The sequence below is a fragment of the Ranitomeya imitator genome, chromosome 4 (assembly GCF_032444005.1).
Source record: "Ranitomeya imitator isolate aRanImi1 chromosome 4, aRanImi1.pri, whole genome shotgun sequence".
Classification (NCBI taxonomy): domain Eukaryota; kingdom Metazoa; phylum Chordata; class Amphibia; order Anura; family Dendrobatidae; genus Ranitomeya; species Ranitomeya imitator.
In genome coordinates this window covers 681,620,578-681,642,157 of record NC_091285.1, presented here as the reverse complement: position 1 = coordinate 681,642,157, position 21,580 = coordinate 681,620,578, and the positions used below count along the sequence as shown (strand labels likewise).

The following is a 21,580-nucleotide window of genomic DNA, read 5'->3' as shown; positions in this document are numbered from 1 at the left end:
AGGAGACCGCCGGGAGGAGATCCAGGGGGGGAAGAAGAGACCGCCGGGAGGAGATCCGGGGGAGAAGAGACCGCCGGGAGGAGATCTGGGGGGGGGCAAGAGACCGCCGGGAGGAGATCCGGGGTAGAAGAGACCGCCGGGAGGAGGAGATCTGGGGGGGGGGGGAAGAGACCGCCGGGAGGATATCCAGGAGAGAAGAGACCACTGGGAGAAGATCAAGGGGTAAAGAGATCACCGGGTGGCGATTGGCGGGGGGGGGGGGGGGGTAAAGAGATCAGGGGGCAAAGAGACAGGGGGGGAAAGACTGCCAGGAGGAGATCAGGGGGGGAAAGAGACCGCCGGGAGGAGATCCGGGGGGGAAAGAGACCGCCGGGAGGAGATCCGGGGGGGAAAGAGACCGCCGGGAGGAGATCCGGGGGAGAAGGGACCGCCAGGAGGAGATTGGGGGGGGGGGGGGAAGACCACTGTGAGGAGATCGGTGGCGGGGAAGATCAGACCACTGTGAGGAGATCGGGGGGGGAGACCACCGTGAGCAGATCGGGGGGGGGGGGGAGACCACCGTGAGGAGATCGGGGGGGGGGGGGGAGACCACCGGAAGATCAGGGGGGGGGGAAAGAGACCACGGGAGATCAGGGGGGAAAGAGACCACCGGGAGGAGATCAAAGGGGGGGAAGAGACCGCCGGGAGGAGATCAGGGTGGGGAAAGAGACCGCCGGGAGGAGATACGGGGGGATCCCCCACTGATATCACAGCCCGTCACATAACGAGCTCCCCACACACAGGGGTGACGCGCGCTGGACGCTCTCAGGTTACCGCTCCCTTACATAAAGCCCGGTGTCATGATAACGGCTTATATAAAGGCTTATTATGTAAAAGTGTGCGAGGCAGTGTGAGCTGTGGAGCCGCAGCCGAATCGGATTACCTCCGTAATGGGTGGGCTATCAATTACAAAGTTATCTAATCATACAAGGTAATGGCCAGGGGTCCCAGGGTGGTCACAGGAAGGGAACAGGGTCCCAGGGTATGGTCACATTGTGATTTTCACTCATATCCTCATGGCGCCCACCAGCTTTTTTGTGAAGCCGTGACCTGAACACCCTGCTGGATGGGAGCAGGACCGACAGCCTGCCGTGCTTCCTGGAGGATTAACCCGTGCCCGCATCCTCCACCAAATGCGGCAGAAATCCAGATGGATGCAGCGTATTCTTATTGGAGAATCTCCCACACTGCACACAGGGTGTGATCGGTCATTATTGTGGCAGAATCAGGAGTGGATAAATCTACATCTGTGGCAGCGGAGACTGCACAACAGGCGTGTGAACGCCACCCTACGGTGAGCACGGAAAGCAGAGTCAAAAGGGGCCCGGGTCCGGCCATGATGCACAGAGGGGTCCAGGCCCAAATGCAAACAGTGCTCCCCTCGGATTCCCAGGGAGAATCCAAGTGATGAACCCCCAAATCTATGTGCAGGGTGTAAAACAGACACTTAAGGAGTGGAACCTCCAAGTCCGACTTTCCAGGGTCACCATAAAGCATAGTGCCCTCCTGCCGTATGCAGCACGGCCATCTCTCCAGTCTCTCATATACTCCATCAAAGCCGGCATCCATCCTTCTGTCTAACCAGCTGTATCATCCTCTGAAACAGGAGCAGCGACCACAACAGACTCTCCTCATCAATGTCTAACATCCGGCGTCTCCCCCGTGCCAGGGCGAATGCTGCTCATCTATTCATACAAGCCCCCAGGACCCCAGAACATGACGCATCAGCCACCACCAGCCAGAGGAAAAAAACATAGACTCATTCCCAACATCGGCTCAGTCGAGGTCCCACTCATTACGTAAAGAGGTGCAATGTCTTCTATCCCCTCCCGGAAAACCACACCAAGTCCTACTCTAGTGGAAACAAAGAGTGGGGGTCCGAGTGATGGAAAATATCTGCAAGGATGTAGAGGAAAACTGTAGTTACTGTAGTTATCCTAGCGCAACCGCGACCATATGCACAACACAGGACAATCAGTGACCTCCTCATGCTCGTCCACAAGGATCCTCCTCGTGATCGTCCGCAAGGATCCTCCTCGTGATCGCCCGCAAGGATTCTCCTCAGGCATCCCTAGCAAAGACCCTCCTCACGCATCCTCCTCAAGGACCCTCCTCATGGCCATGACGCTTCCTTCCGTCATCCCATCTTGTTATCACCCTTGCAAAGTTCTTCTCAAACACAGTTCAGAGGGTCCATGCTGGGTGGTTAGACACTAGTGTGTCCATCCAGGCCCATTATCAGGTTTTCAGGTGACTCCTCGTGAAGTACTGCCATGCATTCCTCACAAGGAAAGCGATTCGTACACGTTTTTTTCGGAGTTCCTGGTGAATATTACTTCGGACCATTAATTACCCCTTTGTATGTTTGTGTGTTAGGAAGATTGAGATGTGAACTCCGTGGGCACAGCCAGGGGAACTAGAGGGCACCTAAGCGTCCCACCACAGCGGTGGTTACTGCCCTAGGAGACCAATATTCCCAGGCTTGACTATTGAGTAATGTGGGAGCTGGAGTTGTACCAAAGCCTTATGACCCTTACCTTGGGGTCCATACCACTTGCCCTGTTGCTGGAGCTCTCAGACAACAGTACTAAAACCGCATCTGGCCCCGCCACCCATGTATGATGGAGTCTAGCTGTTCATAGGGTGGATCAACAACTTCTTGACCAGACGTTCGGTCAATGGGGAATCCATCGCGGCATAGTCAGCATCATACGTCTCCGCGCCCATGCGTGGAGTCACAGAGTCAGGCTGTGATGGTAACTCTTATTAGATTACCGCTGCCGTCAGTTACAAGTAGAGGAATCGCACGGCCAGCATGCAGGATATAGGTAATGGAGGAGTGTGTGACTGACGGCTGAGGAGGACAAGAAGAGGAGGGAAATGTGCAATCAACAGGGGGATTACTCTCCAGAGTACAGCGAGGATCCCTCCCATACAATCCACACCAGTGACCCAGAAACCACCTGGGGGGATTCTCCACAAGGAGGTGTCCCGAGGTGCAGCAAGTTCTGCGCGCTGCTCGGTGCGGCCTGTTATGATCCGGTGACCTTGGAACCGCATGAAACTTTCTCTGGAGTAGGTGGAAACTGTACTGACCGCAAATCCTGATCTTATCACCGCAACTAGAAGTAGCCGTGGGGTGTGCCTAACAAAACCTAGACACCTCGACACAGCCGGAGGACTAAATACCCCTATAGATGGAAATAGGAATTCTACCTTGCCTCAGAGCAGAACCCCAAAGGATAGGCAGCCCCCCACGAATATTGACTGTGAGTAGGAGAGGAAAGACACACGCAGGCAGGAAACAGGATTTAGCAAAAGAGGCCACTCTAGCTAAAAAGGAAAGGATAGGACAGAATACTAAGCGGTCAGTATTAAAACCCTTCCAAAAATATCCACAGCAGATAATACAAAAAATTCCACAATCTAACTAAAGACGTGGAACGTATATCTGCAACTCCTGAGAATCCAACAAGACTGAGAAAATACTGACACAATCTAAGCTGGACAAGAAAAAACAAATGAATAGCACTGAATTATTAAGCACACAGCATGTGTGCCACAGAAACAAAACCAGACACTTATCTTTGCTGATTTGGCAGCAAGGCAGGAGGAACCAGACAGTGTCCAACACCTCCCAACAACCATGGACAACTGGCAAGGACTAATGAATCCTGCACACCTAAATACCCCAGTCAGAACTGCAATCAGCAGATACACCTGACCAGGACTGCAACCCAGGGACAACTGCATTACCACCTACAACCACCAGAGGGAGCCCAAAAGCAGAATTCACAACAGCAGCCTCTGGATCGGAGACGTTTCCCCAGCAGATCCCACAGGTGATCGATCGCAACGAGATCTGTGGAATCTGGAGACGAGTCATCACATGGATCGTTGTCACGTTCCTCCGACCACTGCTGACAGATCACACAATGACTGACCACACCGGAAAAGGCACTGGCATTCGGGAATCTCGCTGCCATGTAGGAGGGTATTGTGCGGTCACATCCACATGATGCCAGGACACAACGTTTCCCGCAGAACATTGCCCCATCGAACTGCTTCCGCCGGTGTGTCTTCCCATAATGCATCTCCTCCATGCCATCTGGTGAAACCCCGGGCTGACCACATGATGGGAAACGGGATCAATCAGACCGAGCTGCCTTCTTGTATGGTGCCAAAGTCCGGATATTACCATATCCCACAGGGCACGTCGTCTGCACTGGAAACGCCACACAGGGCCCGCCGTCTGCATCGGGAACACCACACAGGGCCCGCCGTCTGCACCGGAAACGCCACACAGGGCCCGCCGTCTGCACCGGAAACGCCACACAGGGCCCATCGTATACCGGGAACACCACACAAGACCCGCCGTCTGCACTGGAAACGTCACACAGGGCCCGCTATCTGCACCGGAAACGCCACTCAAGACCTGACTGTCAGGAGACGCCAAACAGGGCTCGCTGTCTGCACCGGAAACGCCATACAGGGCCCGCCGCCTGCACCGGAAACGCCACACAGGGCCCGCCGCCTGCACCGGAAACGCCACACAGGGCCCGCCGCCTGCACCGGAAACGCCACACAGGGCCCGCCGCCTGCACCGGAAACGCCACACAGGGACAGCCGTCTGCACCGGAAACGCCACACAGGGCCCATCGTATACCGGGAACACCACACAAGACCCGCCATCTGCACTGGGAACGCCACACAGGGCCCGCCGTCTGCACCCGGGAACGCCACACAAGACCTGACTGTCAGGACACGCTCTGCTCCCATCTCATTATCGGCCTCATTTTTACTGTAACTTCAGGACCTGACGTGACTCGCAGTGAAATATGTCGCAGGTGTAACCAAGTGATCGCCCCTCAGGCTGATGGGGTCTACGGATGCAGCTGTATTAACACTTGGCTTTATGATTTCTCATTCTCTGAGCTCTCTGCTTGCCGTCAGTGACTGGAGACCTTCCTTATCTCAGCTCCTGCACACGTCACTCGCCAGTGACCTCAGATGCTAAGGACGGCCATTTTGCGAATGGGCAGGGTAATGAGGTGATTGGCTACTTTGAACGCAGTGAGTGTGGTCTTCAGCCCTGCACGCTCGGGGACACGGGTCTGCGCCGATACTTCTCACCTTCCTTCTGTGAGCTTCTCTCCCTGGCCACGGGGCATGAGCGAGGTTAGTGGGGCAACCAATGAGGGCGCAGCTCAGAGGATCCACACACGACCCGAGCATACGTTGGGGCAGCATACGAGTGGGGGATGTTCTGTGCGTCACTGCTCGGATCACACCCATACTGGGCCAAGAAAGAGCAGAGAAAGAAACCGAGATACACAACGTGGTGGCAGGTTAGCGCTGCCCGCGATCAGCCCTGATGTCATCAGCACAAGGGGGTCCGGTCTGACGACATCATAAAAAAACCCAACTTCTGAGACCCAATGGAGAGAGAGAGGGCACTTATATAGGCAAACTACATGATCAATACACCTAGACGTATCACATGACAGAGTGACGCCCGAGTCCTAAACCCACACAGGGACAGACCTGCCGTCCACGTACAACCGCTGTAACATGGGGATGAGCGGCAAGAAGGCGAGCGGTGACATAATACTCTATCACCGGACTCCACGTTATGTAATAACAGCATCACGTAATAACAGGGAGGAGGGAACCAAGGACAGCAGCTACATCACCACAAGGGGGCAGTATTATAGTTATATTCTTGTACATAGGAGTCAGTATTATCTACTATATAATTGTCTAAGGGTCACTTCCGTCTATCTGTCCTTCTGTCTGTCTGTCATGGATATTCATTGGTCGCAGCCTCTGTCTGTCATGGAATCCAAGTCGCTGATTGGTCATGGCAAAACGCCCATGACCAATCAGCGACGGGCGCAGTCCGGCGACAACATGGCCGCTCCTTCCTCCCCGCAGTCAGTGCCCGCTCCGCACTCCCCTCCAGTCAGCCCTCACACAGGGTTAATGCCAGCGTTACCGGAGCGCGGTGTAACGTACTCAGGTTACGCAGCTATTAACCCTGCGTGACCAACTTTTTACTATTGATGATGCGTATGCAGCATCAATAGTAAAACGGTCTAATGTTAAAAATAATAATAATTAAAAAAAAAAAAAAAAACGTTATTCTCACCCTCCGATGTGCGCCCTGTCCTCGGCAGTGCAGGCGGCAGGTTCCGCTTCCAAAGATGCTATAGGAGAAGGACCTTTCATGACGTCACGGTCATGTGACCGCGACGTCATCACAGGTCCTGCGCTCATACCAACCCTGGGACCGGACACCGCACACAGGCGCCGGAACTACAACGGGCTCTTCGGATGGTGAGGATATGTTTATTTTTTAACCTGTTACATACGTGGCTGGGCAATATACTACGTATCTGTACTGTATACTACGTGGCTCTGTGCTGTATACTACGTGGCTGGGCAATATACTACGTGGCTGGGCAATATACTACGTGGCTGGGCAATATACTACGTGGCTGGGCAATATACTACGTGGCTGGGCAATATACTACGTGGCTGGGCAATATACTACGTGACTGGGCAATATACTACGTGACTGGGCAATATACTACGTGACTGGGCAATATACTACGTGGCTGGGCAATATACTACGTGTCTGGGCAATATACTACGTGGCTGGGAAATATACTACGTGGCTGGGCAATATACTACGTGGCTGGGCAATATACTACGTGTCTGGGCAATATACTACGTGGCTGAGAAATATACTACGTGTCTGGGCAATATACTACGTGGCTGAGAAATATACTACGTGGCTGGGCAATATACTACGTGGCTGGGCAATATACTACGTGGCTGGGCAATATACTACGTGACTGGGCAATATACTACGTGACTGGGCAATATACTACGTGACTGGGCAATATACTACGTGGCTGGGCAATATACTACGTGTCTGGGCAATATACTACGTGGCTGGGAAATATACTACGTGGCTGGGCAATATACTACGTGGCTGGGCAATATACTACGTGTCTGGGCAATATACTACGTGGCTGAGAAATATACTACGTGTCTGGGCAATATACTACGTGGCTGAGAAATATACTACGTGGCTGGGCAATATACTACGTTTCTGTGCTGTATACTACGTGGCTCTGTGCTGTATACTACGTGGCTGAGCAATATACTACGTGGCTGGGCAATATACTACGTGGCTGGGCAATATACTACGTGGCTGGGCAATATACTACGTGGCTGGGCAATATACTACGTGGCTGGGCAATATACTACGTGGACATGCATATTCTAGAATACCCAAATGCGTTAGAATCGGGCCACCATCTAGTAGTAGTTATATTCTTGTACATAGGGGCGGTATTCAGTAGATATAAATCCAACTAGATGGTGGCCCGATTTTAACGCATTGGGTATTCTAGAATATGCATGTCCACGTAGTATATACCCTGGATCTGCCCCCATCCACCTCCCCTACAGCTCCTACCCAACACCCCCACAGTCCGTATCCCTATTGCCTTTATACACTTGCTTTGGCAAAACTGATGTGTATTTGGTCCTGCCAATAAAGCTTCTTTGAATCTTGAATCTTGTATATTGCCCAGCCACGTAGTATATTGCCCAGTCACGTAGTATATTGCCCAGCCACGTAGTATATTGCCCAGCCACGTAGTATATTGCCCAGTCACGTAGTATATTGCCCAGTCACGTAGTATATTGCCCAGCCACGTAGTATATTGCCCAGTCACGTAGTATATTGCCCAGTCACGTAGTATATTGCCCAGCCACGTAGTATATTGCCCAGCCACGTAGTATATTGCCCAGTCACGTAGTATATTGCCCAGCCACGTAGTATATTGCCCAGTCACGTAGTATATTGCCCAGTCACGTAGTATATTGCCCAGCCACGTAGTATATTGCCCAGTCACGTAGTATATTGTCCAGTCACGTAGTATATTGCCCAGCCACATAGTATATTGTCCAGCCACGTAGTATATTGTCCAGTCACGTAGTATATTGCCCAGCCACATAGTATATTGTCCAGCCACGTAGTATATTGTCCAGCCACGTAGTATATTGTCCAGTCACGTAGTATATTGCCCAGCCACCTAGTATATTGCCCAGTCACGTAGTATATTGCCCAGTCACGTAGTATATTGCCCAGTCACGTAGTATATTGCCCAGCCACATAGTATATTGCCCAGCCACGTATGTAACAAGTTAAAAAATAAAGAATAAACATATACACACCCTCCGAGGGCCCCTTGTAGTCCTGGCGCCTGTGTGCGGTGCACGCGGCATCTTCCGGTCCCAGGGTTGGTAGCGCAGGACCTGTGATGACGCCGCAGTCACATGACAGTGACGTCATGGAAGGTCCTTCTCGCATAGCATCTTTGGAACCGTAACCTGCCGCTTGCACTGCCGAAGACAGCGCAACGTCGGAGGGTGAAAATAACCTTTTTTTATTATTATTATTATTATTATTATTATTTTTAACATTAGATCGTTTTACTATTGATGCATACGCAGCATCAATAGTAAAAAGTTGGTCACACAGGGTTAATAGCTGCGTAACCTGAGTACGTTACACCGCGCTCCGGTAACGCTGGCATTAACCCTGTGTGAGAGCTGACTGGAGGGGAGTGCGGAGCGGGCACTGACTGTGGGGAGGAAGGAGCGGCCATGTTGTCGCCGGACTGCGCCCGTCGCTGATTGGTCGTGGCAATGGTCGTGGGTGTTTTGCCATGACCAATCAGCGACTTGGATTCCATGAAAGACAGAGGCCGCGACCAATGAATATCTGTGACAGAAAGACAGAAAGAAAGAAAGACGAAGTGACCCTTAGGCAATTATATAGTAGATATCACAATAATAAACACACTGCAGCGAGGAGCCCTGATGTGAATACATCTAACAGCAGCTACAAAGTGTATAAAACATGCACAAAAATGGGCATCAAAGTGGGCACTGAAGGGCGCGACATGACTTTGGGCCACCGATCTCACACTGCAGACACAGACAGGGATGCCCAAATAATGCCCAGGTGACTGCGGTTGGCCCCAGCGGGTTCTGGGCATCAAACTGGGCAAAAAGCCAATTCTCCCTGATTAGAGTAAGGCAACTCTTTTTCTAAAGGCCCCTTCACATTAAGCGACGCTGCAGCGATACCGACAACGATTCGGATCGCTGCAGCGTCGCTGTTTGGTCGCTGGAGAGCTGTCACACAGACCGCTCTCCAGCGACCAACGATGCCGGTAACCAGGGTAAACATCGGGTAACTAAGCGCAGGGCCGCGCTTAGTAACCCGATGTTTACCCTGGTTACCATGCTAAAAGTAAAAAAAAACAAACACTAGATACTTACCTACAGCCGTCTGTCCTCCAGCGCTGCGCTCTGCTTCTCTGCTCTCCTCCTGTACTGTCTGTGAGCCGGAAAGCAGAGCGGTGACGTCACCGCTCTGCTTTCCGGCTCACAGCCAGTACAGGAGGAGAGCAGAGCACAGCGCTGGAGGACAGACGGCTGTAGGTAAGTATCTAGTGTTTGTTTTTTTTTACTTTTAGGATGGTAACCACGGTAAACATCGGGTTACTAAGCGCGGCTCTGCGCTTAGTTACCCGATGTTTACCCTGGTTACCAGTGAAGACATCGCTGGATCGGTGTCACACACGCCGATCCAGCGATGTCTCCAGGGAGATCCAGCGATGAAATAAAGTTCTGGACTTTGTTCAGCGACCAACGATCTCCCAGCAGGGGCCTGATCGTTGGTCGCTGTCACACAGAACGATTTCATTAACGATATCGTTGTTACGTCACAAATAGCAACGATATCGTTAACAATATCGTTATGTGTGAAGGTACCTTAAGGTTTAAATGACCTTGGGCCCTGATCTTATAACAGCAGCACAAAACAGGACGACTCAGGTTCTAAGGCTGATGGAGAGGTTACTGGTCAGACAAAAAACCTGCAAAGGGAGAAACTTGTCTCTGTACTGATTATCGCCTGTGTGATGGCGAGTATCAGGGACGCAGTCATATAAAGGGGCTTTCCTACAAACAAAAGTTTGCTAAAATCAATACATCTTGGAATAACAATAGGTTCCACAATTGGATGTGTGTAAATAAAATGTTCCTGTGCTGAGATAATCTTATAAATGTGCCCCTGTTGTGTGCTGTGTAATGGTCGTGTCCGACCATACAGGGACATGTTCAGATCATACCACAGCTCCTGGGGTGAGGGGGGGATCACAAATGATAAATGATTATTTCTTCGAAGTAAAACATTGTTTAAAAACAGGCAGAATCAGCTGTGATCCCGTGCTGTAAGCTCTGTATATTCCCCCCCCCCTGGCCAGTAGATGTGGTATGATCCGACCATGTCCCTGTATGGTCGGACACGACCATCACACAGCAGGGGCACATTTATAAGATTGTCTCAGCACAGGAACATTTCACTTACACACATCCAATTGTGGAACTTATTATTATTTCAAGATCTATTGATTAAAATCTATTTTTATTGATAGGTAAACCCCTTTAACCTCTTAAAGAGAACCTGTCAGCATGATGTGACCTGGTACAGTAAACGTTTGGCCCATAATGGCCTGATGTACCGATGTAATGGAGACTCGAGGGAAGAAATCCGGAGCCCGGGGTTTGTTTAATCCACCCGAGAAGTTTTTGTGTGAGGGAGGAGGGGGGAGACAGCGGCTCCGCTATGGCCCCCAGCACGAGCCTGTGTTAGAGCAGCCCATGCAGATACATGACCTGCACCTGCCCAGCAGAAGGGCGCCGGTGGCCGCACATGCCCAGAATAACATTGTGCTCTCCAGTAAAATGGAGGGGCATGCGTAGGCCGAGGGCTCAGCTCGTCATCAATATCCCAAACTGCACAAGCGCCACCTACAGCACAGAAGGAGCGTGCAACATGTAAAAAAGGAGGCTCATACAAATGGAGAGGGGCCACGGCAGAGGCGAATACCTGACTCATAGCTCCGCCCCCAGCTACACCCCCACAGTACACGTCTCATAGCTCCGCCCTACAATCCCCGTCCCATAGCTCCACCCAGCAGTCCCGCCCAAGAGTCCCCACCCCATAGCTCCGCCCCACAGCTCCTCACCAGTCCCCACCCCATAGCTCCGTCCCACAGCTCCTCACCACAGTCCCCACCCCACAGCTCCTCACCACACTCGCAACCCCATAGCTCCGCCCCACAGCTCCTCACCAGTCCCCACCCCATAGCTCCGCCCCACAGCTCCTCACCACACTCCCCATCCCATAGCTCCTTGCCACAGTCCCCACCCATAGCTCCTCACCAGTCCCCACCCATAGCTCCGCCCCACAGCTCCTCACCAGTCCCCACCCCATAGCTCCTCACCAGTCCCCACCCATAGCTCCGCCCCACAGCTCCTCACCAGTCCCCACCCCATAGCTCCTCACCAGTCCCCACCCCATAGCTCCGCCCCACAGCTCCTCACCAGTCCCCACCCCATAGCTCCGTCCCACAGCTCCTCACCACAGTCCCCACCCCACAGCTCCTCACCACACTCGCAACCCCATAGCTCCGCCCCACAGCTCCTCACCAGTCCCCACCCCATAGCTCCGCCCCACAGCTCCTCACCACACTCCCCATCCCATAGCTCCTTGCCACAGTCCCCACCCATAGCTCCTCACCAGTCCCCACCCATAGCTCCGCCCCACAGCTCCTCACCAGTCCCCACCCCATAGCTCCTCACCAGTCCCCACCCATAGCTCCGCCCCACAGCTCCTCACCAGTCCCCACCCCATAGCTCCTCACCAGTCCCCACCCCATAGCTCCGCCCCACAGCTCCTCACCAGTCCCCACCCCATAGCTCCGCCCCACAGCTCCTCACCAGTCCCCACCCCATAGCTCCGCCCCACAGCTCCTCACCAGTCCCCACCCCATAGCCCCGCCCCACAGTCCCCACCCCATAACTCCTCACCACACTCCCCACCCCATTGCTCCGTCCTACAGCTCCTCACCACAGTCCCCACCCATAGCTCCGCCCCACAGCTCCTCACCAGTCCCCACCCCATAGCTCCGCCCCACAACTCCTCACCAGTCCCCACCCCATAGCTCCGCCCCACAGTCCCCACCCCATAACTCCTCACCACACTCCCCACCCCATAGCTCCGTCCTACAGCTCCTCACCACAGTCCCCACCCCATAGCTCCACCCCACAGCTCCTCACAAGTCCCCACCCCATAGCTCCGCCCCACAGCTCCTCACCACACTCCCCACCCCATAGCTCCGCCCCACAGCTCCTCACAAGTCCCCACCCCATAGCTCCACCCCACAGCTCCTCACAAGTCCCCACCCCATAGCTCCACCCCACAGCTCCTCACCACACTCCCAACCCCATAGCTCCACCCCACAGCTCCTCACAAGTCCCCACCCCATAGCTCCGCCCCACAGCTCCTCACCACACTCCCCACCCCATAGCTCCGCCCCACAGCTCCTCACCACACTCCCCACCCCATAGCTCCGCCCCACAGCTCCTCACCACACTCCCCACCCCATAGCTCCGCCCCACAGCTCTTCACCACACTCCCCGCCCCATAGCTCCGCCCCACAATCTCCACCAGTCCCCACCCCATAGCTCCACCCCACAGCTCCTCACCAGTCCCCACCCCATAGCTCCACCCCACAGCTCCTCACCACAGTCCCCACCCCATAGCCCCGCCCCTCACCAGTCTCCACCCCATAGCTTCGTCCCACAGCTCCTCACCACACTCCCCGCCCCATAGCTCCGCCCCACAGCTCCTCACCACACTCCCCACCCCATAGCTCCGCCCCACAGCTCCTCACCACAGTCCGCACATGAAGAGACTGTTGTACCACAGTAGTCAGTGAGGTCCTCCAGCAGATGAGGCCAGGGCCGCCATCAGGGCATTACAGGCATCACTGCAGTATGGGGCCCGGTGATGAGGAGCAAAAAGGGGGGCCCGAGCGAGCACGCTGGCAGCCGGTCCGGTCCGCGCTCTGCTCGGGCCCCCCCTAAACATTTTTATTCAGGCTGCGGCTGCGCGGCTGCCACTGTGCCTAAATGAGCCCTGTAGCTTTAAGGCGGCCGGGCCCGCGGTGCATCATGGGCCGCAAGTTCGTGACGTCACATGCTGCCCTGCTCCACTTCCTCATTCCGGAGCAGAGCAGCGTGCAATGTGCCACCACGTGGCTGCACCTGCGGATGGTGGAGGAGCAGACGGCGGAGGGAGCAGAAGAGACAGGCGGCAGCGGGGGACCACCGGATGACCAGACGGCGGAGAAGAGGCAAACGGCAGCGGTGGACCACCGAAGACACTGGGGGCAGAATGCTGGAGACACTGGGGGCAGAATGCTGGAGACACTGGGGGCAGAATGCTGGAGACACTGGGGGCAGAATGCTGGAGACACTGGGGGCAGAATGCTGGAGACACAGGGGGAGGATGCTGGAGACACAGGGGGAGGATGCTGGAGACACTGGGGCAGAATGCTGGAGACAGTGGGGCAGAATGCTGGAGACACTGGGGCAGAATGCTGGAGACACTGGGGCAGAATGCTGGAGACACTGGGGCAGAATGCTGGAGGCACTGGGGCAGAATGCTGGAGACACAGGGGGAGGATGCTGGAGACACTGGGGCAGAATGCTGGAGACAGTGGGGCAGAATGCTGGAGACACTGGGGCAGAATGCTGGAGACACTGGGGCAGAATGCTGGAGACACTGGGGCAGAATGCTGGAGACACTGGGGCAGAATGCTGGACACAGATACAGGGGTAGAATGCTGGACACAGTGACAGGGGCAGTATGCTGGACACAGGGGCAGACTGTGAGACCCGGGGGCAGAATGCTGGACATTGGGGCAGAATGCTGGACATTGGGGCAGAATGCTGGACATTGGGGCAGAATGCTGGACATTGGGGCAGAATGCTGGACATTGGGGCAGAATGGAGATACGGGGCATGATTAGAGACATGGGGCAGGATGAAAGACATGGGGGCATGACTGGGGAGGATTGGAGAAGGGGCAGAATGGAGACACAGGGGGCATGATTGGAGACAAGTGGCAGGATTGCAGACATGGGCAGAATGGAGACATGGGGCATGATTGGAGACACTGGGAACAGAATTGGAGACAGATCGTGCAGGATCATGGGGCAGGATGAATATGATGGAGACAGATGGGGCAGGATGGAGAGATCACATGGGGCGATCATATGGGGCAGGATGGGGAGATCATATGGGGCAGAATGGATACTCATGAGGGCAGGATGGGAGAACATATGGCTGACGCCAGGAATGAGACACACGGTGGCCAGGATGGGGAATATTATTACCATAGGGGCTAATTTAGGGATATTATTACTGCAGTGATGTACCATATTTATTTTATTTTTTGAGGACACGGTTTTAAATGGGGGGGCGGTCCTGTTACTGTGTAGAGTGACACCATGTTGCCTCTTTTTCTTCATGTGGTGTAATGTAGAAGTTGGGAAAAATTAAGTAATGTATTCTACAAGCGGAGCTCGAGATAACTGTGTTATTTCCAGCAGAGAGAAGTCCTGGCTGGATGAAATGATGGAGGTCTGTGCTGGATGAAAGATGAAGGACTTCACCTAGAGACGTCACTGGTGAGTCAGTGTGTTACCTATACACTGACACCATACACTGTATACTATATACAGAGGTCCTGTGTACAATGTCACCAGTGATCTCTGTATTATCTGTACACAGACACTACATACTAAGTACAGATCTTCTGTGTATAATGGCACTTATGGTGATCGTATGGTGCTTTTTTTTAATTACTGATCAGAATTGTAGTATTCAGTCACTATGTGGTGGTATTATGTGGTCTGGTCATGGTGTTGTGGTATATGTTCTTTGTATGTGATATTATTCGATCACTGTGGTGGTAATATGTCATCTGGTCATGGTGTAGCGTTATTTGTTCTTTTTATGTGATATTATTGGTCATTTTAAAAATTGAAAAATAAATAAAAATATACCTAAATTGTATTGCATATTTTAACAAATATTTAATAGGTTACAGTAGAGTAGGGCCCGGCCAAAAGTGTCTACCGTGTTATGGTGGCGGCTTAAAAAATCTTTTGGCCAAAACAAAAGCTGCCGGCTATATGTGTGATCTGGTGATGGGAACTGTTAATGTGTGATTGGTGAGAAGTGGAGATTTTCCAAGAGAGAGTGGTGGGACTGTGGACAGTTCGTGGGGTGGAGCCTGGAGGCGGGGCTGGGGTGGAGCCTGGGCGGAGTCTCAAGGGGGCCCCCAAAATTTCAAGTGGCAGCCCTGGATGAGGCCACTCACCCCGCGGGGTCAGGCGCTCTACATTCTGTAATCACAGGGTAGGTCGGTCACTTAGATGCCGGCGGTGCTGCCCAGGACCCCCGGGGCCGCAGTCACCGGGATTAGATGCAGGTATCGCAGTGAGATCGGCGGCCCAGTGCCGTTGACCCTTTGGCGGCCGCCTGTAGCGCCTCCTCGCGGTCATTTATTATTGGGATTATTGTTGCTAAACAGGTAAACAAAAATCAGAAGGAAAAACTCCAAGTAACCCCCATCAGCTGTGACAGGCAGCAGCCTGCACATCCCTCACACCTGCTGACGGCTTCCAGGAGAACATGCCCCGGATCACTGTGGAGATGCGGTAACCATGACAACAGACGATCGGCCGATCTGTGAGCGAGAATGATCGTGCGATGTCTTACCTGAGCCGTTATCTCCGTGTGGCCCCCTGCAGGCGGCGCTGGTAACTGGCGCAGACCTGTCCGGTCACCGGATAAATGCGAGGACCGGGGACGTATCGGGTCACAGTCTGCGGCCGCCAATCCGGGTCTCTCCGGGTATCGCTATGTTCCCGGTACCCCCGCACGGGCGTCTCTCCGGGTGTCTCTATGCTCCGGGTTACCCGGTGTCCGGGCGTCTCTCCGGGTTACCGTCTCTGTGTCCCGGGCGTCTCTCGGTCTCCGCCGCTTTCTCCTGTGACAGCACTGTGTGTACCATTCCTCGCTCCACGTGAGGGCGAAGCACAGAGACTCATCTCAAGTGCTGATTGGCTGTCCCAGATTCTTATCCCCGCCTCCTGTATGGTGATTGGTTGGAAAAGAGGCGGGAACGAAACGAGGTGAGGAGACACGAGACCAGGAGTGTGTGTGGTAAACAACAGGCACCGCAGCGTCCTCCACCTACATTGCAGACACCGCACCGTCCTCCGCCTGTACACTACACACCGCACCGTCCTCCGCCTGTACACTATACGCCGCACCGTCCTCCGCCTGTACACTACACACCGCACCGTCCTCCGCCTGTACACTACACGCCGCGCCGTCCTCCGCCTGTACACTACACGCCGCGCCGTCCTCCGCCTGTACACTACACGCCGCGCCGTCCTCCGCCTGTACACTGCACGCCGCGGCGTCCTCCGCCTGTACACTACACGCCGCGCCGTCCTCCGCCTGTACACTACACGCCGCACCGTCCTCCGCCTGTACACTACACGCCGCGCCGTCCTCCGCCTGTACACTACACGCCGCGGCGTCCTCCGCCTGTACACTACACGCCGTCCTCCGCCTGTACACTACACGCCGCGCCGTCCTCCGCCTGTACACTACACGCCGTCCTCCGCCTGTACACTACACGCCGCGCCGTCCTCCGCCTGTACACTACACGCCGCGCCGTCCTCCGCCTGTACACTACACGCCGCGCCGTCCTCCGCCTGTACACTACACGCCGCGCCGTCCTCCGCCTGTACACTACACGCCGCACCGTCCTCCGCCTGTACACTGCACGCCGCGCCGTCCTCCGCCTGTACACTACACGCCGCGCCGTCCTCCGCCTGTACACTGCACGCCGCGCCGTCCTCCGCCTGTACACTGCACGCCGCGCCGTCCTCCGCCTGTACACTACACGCCGCGCCGTCCTCCGCCTGTACACTACACGCCGCGGCGTCCTCCGCCTGTACACTACACGCCGCGCCGTCCTCCGCCTGTACACTGCACGCCGCGGCGTCCTCCGCCTGTACACTGCACGCCGCGCCGTCCTCCGCCTGTACACTATACGCCGCGCCGTCCTCCGCCTGTACACTATACGCCGCGCCGTCCTCCGCCTGTACACTACACGCCGCGCCGTCCTCCGCCTGTACACTACACGCCGCGCCGTCCTCCGCCTGTACACTACACGCCGCGGCGTCCTCCGCCTGTACACTACACGCCGCGCCGTCCTCCGCCTGTACACTACACGCCGTCCTCCGCCTGTACACTACACGCCGCGCCGTCCTCCGCCTGTACACTATACGCCGCGCCGTCCTCCGCCTGTACACTACACGCCGCGCCGTCCTCCGCCTGTACACTACACGCCGCGCCGTCCTCCGCCTGTACACTACACGCCGCGCCGTCCTCCGCCTGTACACTACACGCCGCGCCGTCCTCCGCCTGTACACTACACGCCGCGGCGTCCTCCGCCTGTACACTACACGCCGCGCCGTCCTCCGCCTGTACACTACACGCCGTCCTCCGCCTGTACACTACACGCCGCGCCGTCCTCCGCCTGTACACTACACGCCGCGCCGTCCTCCGCCTGTACACTACACGCCGCGCCGTCCTCCGCCTGTACACTACACGCCGCGCCGTCCTCCGCCTGTACACTACACGCCGCGCCGTCCTCCGCCTGTACACTACACGCCGCGCCGTCCTCCGCCTGTACACTACACGCCGTCCTCCGCCTGTACACTACACACCGCGCCGTCCTCCGCCTGTACACTACATGCCGCGCCGTCCTCCGCCTGTACACTACACGCCGCGCCGTCCTCCGCCTGTACACTACACGCCGCGCCGTCCTCCGCCTGTACACTACACGCCGCGCCGTCCTCCGCCTGTACACTACACGCCGCGCCGTCCTCCGCCTGTACACTACACGCCGCGCCGTCCTCCGCCTGTACACTACACACCGCGCCGTCCTCCGCCTGTACACTACACGCCGTCCTCCGCCTGTACACTACACACCGCGCCGTCCTCCGCCTGTACACTACACGCCGCGCCGTCCTCCGCCTGTACACTACACACCGCGCCGTCCTCCGCCTGTACACTACACGCCGTCCTCCGCCTGTACACTACACACCGCGCCGTCCTCCGCCTGTACACTACACGCCGCGCCGTCCTCCGCCTGTACACTACACGCCGCGCCGTCCTCCGCCTGTACACTGCACGCCGCGGCGTCCTCCGCCTGTACACTACACGCCGCGCCGTCCTCCGCCTGTACACTATACGCCGCACCGTCCTCCGCCTGTACACTACACGCCGCGCCGTCCTCCGCCTGTACACTACACGCCGCGCCGTCCTCCGCCTGTACACTACACGCCGCGCCGTCCTCCGCCTGTACACTACACGCCGCACCGTCCTCCGCCTGTACACTACACGCCGCGGCGTCCTCCGCCTGTACACTACACGCCGCGCCGTCCTCCGCCTGTACACTGCACGCCGCGGCGTCCTCCGCCTGTACACTGCACGCCGCGCCGTCCTCCGCCTGTACACTATACGCCGCGCCGTCCTCCGCCTGTACACTACACGCCGCGCCGTCCTCCGCCTGTACACTACACGCCGCGCCGTCCTCCGCCTGTACACTACACGCCGCGCCGTCCTCCGCCTGTACACTACACGCCGCGGCGTCCTCCGCCTGTACACTACACGCCGCGCCGTCCTCCGCCTGTACACTACACGCCGTCCTCCGCCTGTACACTACACGCCGCGCCGTCCTCCGCCTGTACACTATACGCCGCGCCGTCCTCCGCCTGTACACTACACGCCGCGCCGTCCTCCGCCTGTACACTACACGCCGCGCCGTCCTCCGCCTGTACACTACACGCCGCGCCGTCCTCCGCCTGTACACTACACGCCGCGCCGTCCTCCGCCTGTACACTACACGCCGCGCCGTCCTCCGCCTGTACACTACACGCCGCGCCGTCCTCCGCCTGTACACTACACGCCGCGCCGTCCTCCGCCTGTACACTACACGCCGCGCCGTCCTCCGCCTGTACACTACACGCCGCGCCGTCCTCCGCCTGTACACTACACGCCGTCCTCCGCCTGTACACTACACACCGCGCCGTCCTCCGCCTGTACACTACACGCCGCGCCGTCCTCCGCCTGTACACTACACACCGCGCCGTCCTCCGCCTGTACACTACACGCCGTCCTCCGCCTGTACACTACACACCGCGCCGTCCTCCGCCTGTACACTACACGCCGCGCCGTCCTCCGCCTGTACACTACACACCGCGCCGTCCTCCGCCTGTACACTACACGCCGTCCTCCGCCTGTACACTACACACCGCGCCGTCCTCCGCCTGTACACTACACGCCGCGCCGTCCTCCGCCTGTACACTACACGCCGCGCCGTCCTCCGCCTGTACACTACACGCCGCGCCGTCCTCCGCCTGTACACTACACGCCGCGCCGTCCTCCGCCTGTACACTACACGCCGTCCTCCGCCTGTACACTACACGCCGCGCCGTCCTCCGCCTGTACACTACACGCCGCGCCGTCCTCCGCCTGTACACTACACGCCGCGCCGTCCTCCGCCTGTACACTACACGCCGCGCCGTCCTCCGCCTGTACACTACACGCCGTCCTCCGCCTGTACACTACACACCGCGCCGTCCTCCGCCTGTACACTACACGCCGCGCCGTCCTCCGCCTGTACACTACACACCGCGCCGTCCTCCGCCTGTACACTACACGCCGTCCTCCGCCTGTACACTACACGCCGCGCCGTCCTCCGCCTGTACACTACACGCCGCGCCGTCCTCCGCCTGTACACTACACGCCGCGCCGTCCTCCGCCTGTACACTACACGCCGCGCCGTCCTCCGCCTGTACACTACACGCCGCGCCGTCCTCCGCCTGTACACTACACGCCGCGCCGTCCTCCGCCTGTACACTACACGCCGCGCCGTCCTCCGCCTGTACACTACACGCCGCGCCGTCCTCCGCCTGTACACTACACGCCGTCCTCCGCCTGTACACTACACGCCGTCCTCCGCCTGTACACTACACGCCGCGCCGTCCTCCGCCTGTACACTACACGCCGCACCGTCCTCCGCCTACATTGCAGACACCGCACCGTCCTCCGCCTGTACACTACACGCCGCGCCGTCCTCCGCCTGTACACTACACGCCGCGCCGTCCTCCGCCTGTACACTACACGCCGCGCCGTCCTCCGCCTGTACACTACACGCCGCGCCGTCCTCCGCCTGTACACTACACGCCGCGCCGTCCTCCGCCTGTACACTACACGCCGCGCCGTCCTCCGCCTGTACACTACACGCCGCGCCGTCCTCCGCCTGTACACTACACGCCGCGCCGTCCTCCGCCTGTACACTACACGCCGTCCTCCGCCTGTACACTACACGCCGTCCTCCGCCTGTACACTACACGCCGCGCCGTCCTCCGCCTGTACACTACACGCCGCGCCGTCCTCCGCCTGTACACTACACGCCGCGCCGTCCTCCGCCTGTACACTACACACCGCGCCGTCCTCCGCCTGTACACTACACGCCGTCCTCCGCCTGTACACTACACACCGCGCCGTCCTCCGCCTGTACACTACACGCCGCGCCGTCCTCCGCCTGTACACTACACGCCGCGCCGTCCTCCGCCTGTACACTACACGCCGTCCTCCGCCTGTACACTACACGCCGCGCCGTCCTCCGCCTGTACACTACACGCCGCGCCGTCCTCCGCCTGTACACTACACGCCGCTCCGTCCTCCGCCTGTACACTACACGCCGCGCCGTCCTCCGCCTGTACACTACACGCCGCGCCGTCCTCCGCCTGTACACTACACACCGCGCCGTCCTCCGCCTGTACACTACACGCCGCGCCGTCCTCCGCCTGTACACTACACACCGCGCCGTCCTCCGCCTGTACACTACACGCCGCGCCGTCCTCCGCCTGTACACTACACACCGTGCCGTCCTCCGCCTGTACACTACACGCCGTCCTCCGCCTGTACACTACACGCCGCGCCGTCCTCCGCCTGTACACTACACGCCGCGCCGTCCTCCGCCTGTACACTACACGCCGCGCCGTCCTCCGCCTGTACACTACACGCCGCGCCGTCCTCCGCCTGTACACTACACGCCGCGCCGTCCTCCGCCTGTACACTACACGCCGCGCCGTCCTCCGCCTGTACACTACACGCCGCGCCGTCCTCCGCCTGTACACTACACGCCGCGCCGTCCTCCGCCTGTACACTACACGCCGCGCCGTCCTCCGCCTGTACACTACACGCCGTCCTCCGCCTGTACACTACACGCCGCGCCGTCCTCCGCCTGTACACTACACGCCGCGCCGTCCTCCGCCTGTACACTACACGCCGCGCCGTCCTCCGCCTGTACACTACACGCCGCACCGTCCTCCGCCTGTACACTACACGCCGCGCCGTCCTCCGCTTGTACACTACACGCCGTCCTCCGCCTGTACACTACACGCCGCACCGTCCTCCGCCTGTACACTACACGCCGCGCCGTCCT

The 21,580-nt window shown here is 57.4% G+C and overlaps 1 protein-coding gene across 1 annotated transcript in view; it reads right to left on the bottom strand.

Moving 5' to 3' along the window:
- PER1 (period circadian regulator 1) overlaps positions 1 to 16,052 on the bottom strand; it is a 32,841-nt gene extending 16,789 nt beyond the window's left edge. The window contains exon 1 of the mRNA XM_069767395.1: positions 15,763 to 16,052. The gene's annotated coding sequence lies outside the window, so the exon portion shown is untranslated. The remainder of the gene's footprint in view (positions 1 to 15,762) is intronic.
- Between the last annotated feature and the right edge of the window lie 5,528 nt (positions 16,053 to 21,580).